This window comes from Bison bison, unplaced genomic scaffold (genome assembly GCF_000754665.1).
Source record: "Bison bison bison isolate TAMUID 2011002044 unplaced genomic scaffold, Bison_UMD1.0 scf7180017864259, whole genome shotgun sequence".
In the NCBI taxonomy this organism is placed as follows: Eukaryota; Metazoa; Chordata; class Mammalia; order Artiodactyla; family Bovidae; genus Bison; species Bison bison.
In genome coordinates, this window is record NW_011494831.1 from 3,151,444 (window position 1) to 3,155,875 (window position 4,432).

A 4,432-nucleotide genomic window follows, 5' to 3' on the forward strand; every position below is an offset into this window, starting at 1 on the left:
AAGGCCCACTTGACTTCACATTCCAGGATGTCTGGCTCTAGGTCAGTGATCACACCATTGTGATTATCTGGGTCATGAAGATCTTTTTTGTACAGTTCTTCTGTGTATTCTTGCCATCTCTTCTTAATATCTTCTGCTTCTGTTAGGTCCATACCATTTCTGTCCTTTATCGAGCTCATCTTTGCATGAAATGTTCCTTTGGTGTCTCTGATTTTCTTGAAGAGATCCCTAGTCTTTCCCATTCTGTTGTTTTCCTCTATTTCTTTGCATTGATTGCTGAAGATGGCTTTCTTATCTCTCCTTGCTATTCTTTGGAACTCTGCATTCAGATGTTTATATCGTTCCTTTTCTCCTTTGCGTTTCGCTTTTCTTCTTTTCACAGCTATTTGTAAGGCCTCCCCAGACAGCCATTTTGCTTTTTTGCATTTCTTTTCTATGGGAATGGTCTTGATCCCTGTCTCCTGTACAATGTCACGAACCTCATTCCATAGTTCATCAGGCACTCTATCAGATCTAGGCCCTTAAATCTAATAAACACTGACAAAAACTGTATTGCTTCTGAGGACTTCCCTGGTAGTCCAGTGGTTAGGAATCCATCTGCCAATGCAGGGGCCCCAGGTTAGATTCCTTGTCTGGGAAGATTCCACGTGCCACGGGGCGACTAAGCACGTGCACCACAACTACTGAGCCCACTCTCTAGAACTGGTGCGCTGCAACAAGAGCCACTGCAGTGAAAGAGCCCACACACTGCAAGAGTAGCCCCCACTCAGGGCAACTAGTGTGTTGTTCTTGCACAACAATGAAGACTCAGCACAGCCAATAAGTAAATAAATAAATTTTTAAAAAGAAAACAAAACAGGGTTGTTTCTCTGGAACCCATCCCTGCCCCTTTAAACAAACAGCCCTGAATGAGGAGTGGTTTGTCCTATTGCACAAGACCACTCCCTTCCCCACCTTCCCAGGCTTCAGCTAGACTGAAGCCTGGGAAGGCACTTCTCAGCCCACCCCCACCCTCCACCCCCAAGGTCAAGAGTGTCACCTGGAAACCACAAACCCAGAAGCTGGCTTCAGCCCCCGGGGGTGGCCGAAACTCCCCCACAGTACTCTCCTCCCCTACCTGCAGTAGCTCCTGGGGTTCCATCAGCTGAGCCCAGAACCAGGAAGACCAAAAAAACACACTGGGAAAGAAACTAAGAAGAGCTTAAAAAAACACATGCACAAAAACTCTTTTACATAAAACTGAAAAAGATTTTTACCCAAATGCCTACAGTGTTTTCTTGTTGATAAAATTATAGATGGTTTTCACATTCTTCTTTTCGTTGACTTGCATTTTTGAAAATTTTCTACAATGAATATCTATTGCTTTTCTACAATGAATAATGGTTTCAGAAGAGATATTGAGGTCTGTTTCCGAAAGAAACAAATCATTAGATCCGGAGTCTCTGAGATGGGATAGAGAATGAGGGGCTGGTAAAGGAGAGAGAAGCTCCAAGACTTGGTGACTGACTGGCTCGTGCAGACAGAGAAGCTGAGTCAGCGGGGCCTTCCAGTTTTCTGTGCCAGAAATCTGGCAGTGCCATCAATAGAAACAGGGCCCAGGGGAGGAAGGCAGCTTCAGGAGAACCAAGCAGAAGGTGAGGGCCGTCAGGGACCAGATGGAGACTGGTTTTGTTGATCTTTTTGTAGGTCTTTGTGGCTCTTATTGTTGATCTTAGTTTTTGTTTGCTTTTGCATAGCCTTACTGGGGAGAGATTTAAAGGCAACTTAAAAGGGTCTATAAACTATGAGATGAGTACAAAGGAACAAGATTTAAAAAGAAACCTAAGAAGGAACATAAGATAGGGCTAGGAATAAGGCAAAAACATACGAGTCTTATAGTCTTTGGGCCATGCACTTAGCTCTGCGTCCCAGGTGTGGGGCCTCCTGGTGAGGCCCCCAACACCCTGGAGGTGAGTGTGTGGGCCTGGTGGAGAGAATAAGCCATGTGAGGGTGAAGGGCAGGAAGGAGGAGACTACTTATGGAGAGAGTCAACCTAGAAGGGAGAACGGTAAGTAAAGACAGAGCCTCTGGAGGAAAAGGAAGCTGAGGAGGAGCAGTCGGAGGGGCAGCAGGAGACCCAGAAAGAAAGAGGCTCGAAGGTGAGGGGTTTCAAACCCTGCCAGGGTCAGGAAAGGAGGATGCTGGGAATGAGTTGCCAGTTGATCTTCATGAATGGTTGAGGAGCCAGGTGGAGTCCTAGCAGGTGGCAGAGAGCAGAGTCGGAATGAAATAGTGGGGAAGGGGAGGAGAGGCCCAGGCTGGGTTTCAGGCATGGCTGGAGAGGCTGAGAGGACTGGGGATGATCGAATACTGATGGAGTACAAAAGATTACATTGTTGACTCACCAACCCACTTGGAGTTGTCTCACCAGTGGATTTTCTCTGATCCACTTACCCTCTCCTGCTCGATCCTCTTTGCAACCAGTTTATGATCCTAGGTTAACCAGAACTAGTCTGTGGCCCCCAGAAAATCCATAGTGCTCTATGAAAAGTGAAGGACTTGGACTAGGTGGCAAAATCCTTTCTAATCCCTAAACTATGGTTACAGGTTACAGATTCTAGGGCCCCCTGAATACACGACTGGTGGAGGCTGTCAGAGCCAAGTTGTTGAGGCCCAGAGATGGGCAGTGACTTGCCCATGGTCACATAGCCAGTGTCTGGGGACAGAATAGGCCAGGAAGTCTGAGCCCCAAACTTTTTGCTCGGAGGTCTCATCTTCTCCAGATGCCCAGGCTCCTGGGCTTAGTGTCTGTCATTTCTCTGGAAGTGGGACAAAGGAACCAGGCCAAGGAGCAGTCAGGGCTGTTCCCAAGCCTCAGGAGGCTGGGATCCCAAGGCCCACACACCCATGTAAACACAGGCCAGAACTGCTCCTTCACACACTGCACAGCTTCCTCCATATCAGTTCCCCACTCTTCTCGTGCTTCTCCCTGAAGGTCCCCTGGGAGCCAGGGAGGGGCAGAGAGTACTAACCCCGCTTCACAACTGGGAGAAACTTAGACAAGGAAGAAAGCAGTAATTTGGCCAAAGTCGCCCAGGGAGTTGGGGATAGAACTGAAACTGGAGAACCCATGGGAGATGGGGTGGTCGGCGGGACACATGGCCTGTTGGGCAGGGGTGGAACAGTGCCATAGGTAGAAAAACACACATATCCTGGGGAATAGAGGGTCCCTGTCTCACCAGGGGATGATCTTGCCATCTCCAGCAGGTATGGGGTGCTGGGGAGGGAGAGAAGATGGGCAGAAGCAGTGGAACATGACCACAGTGAGTAGAGGTCTGAGGGGGAAACACACGATGGGTCAGGCGTCCCTGGTTGGGGGCTGGGCTGCTTGCTTTTCTGCCAGTTTCAAGGGGCCCCAGGGAATCACTGTGCCCCACCTGGCCCAAAGGCCCCCTTGCTGCCCCTCACCGCCCAGGGGCCAGAGAGTCTGGTACAGACTGGTACAGGCAAAGGTCAAGCAAGCCAAGGAGCTGGCCAGGCAAGGAGACCGTTGACTGGCTCTGCCTTCCAGAAGGGTATGAGCAGGGTGACCATACGCCCAGGTTATTAATAGAGTTCCCATTCAATCTCAGAAATATCCCGAGTCTGACAATGATTTGCACAGTCATCCCAGTTAGGGGACAAATCTGTTCAGTGGAGGAAGCGTGGAGAACATTCCAGGAGGAGGGCAGGCCCGCTTCAGTGCCAACTTCCCTTCTCACATTCCACTCCGACCCTGTCTCCCTCTGTCCCACTCAGCCTAGAACGACCTAATCTGTCTGTCCCATCAACCATGCCTCCCAGCCCTGCCCTCTGGGAGGTCTATTTCTAGGGGGGCAGAGCCTCCAGGAGGCACCCTAGAAAGAAGCCTGGATGCAGGGTCAGGGCCCAGGTCCAAGCGCCATCTTGGCCTTGGCTTCAGTCTCATCTGAAAATCGGAGCTAATAAGAGCCCTCTGGCCCATCTGGAAGTTCAGTTGTAAGAATGGAAGACAATACTGGAGCAGACCAGGCTGCCTAAGCGTTGCCGCAACCAGGGACAGAAAACAGTGGTTTCCTGGGACAGTCAGCACTGCCCAGGCCTGGGAAGTCACTCCCTACTGTTGTCACAGCGTGACTAATGTGGCCTCTCGGCTGGCTGAGTTCCGCTCGCCAGAGGATTTGGCCCAAGCCCAGGGAGGGCGCTGACAGCGCAGCCCTGCTGGGAGCGGGGTTTCCTGGCAGCCAGGCACAGTGGGCAGGTCTGACCTGTGAGAGCCTGGTTACCGCCTGGGGCCTGGGCTGGTTGCAAAAGGGGCCGGTACTCCTGACGCAGTCTGCTCTCGGTCTCACTCACTCTCCCAAGCTGGTTCCCAGGAGAATGAGATCGGAGGGTGTGTCACCTCTGCCCTGGGCACCGCTCTGCTAACCAGGG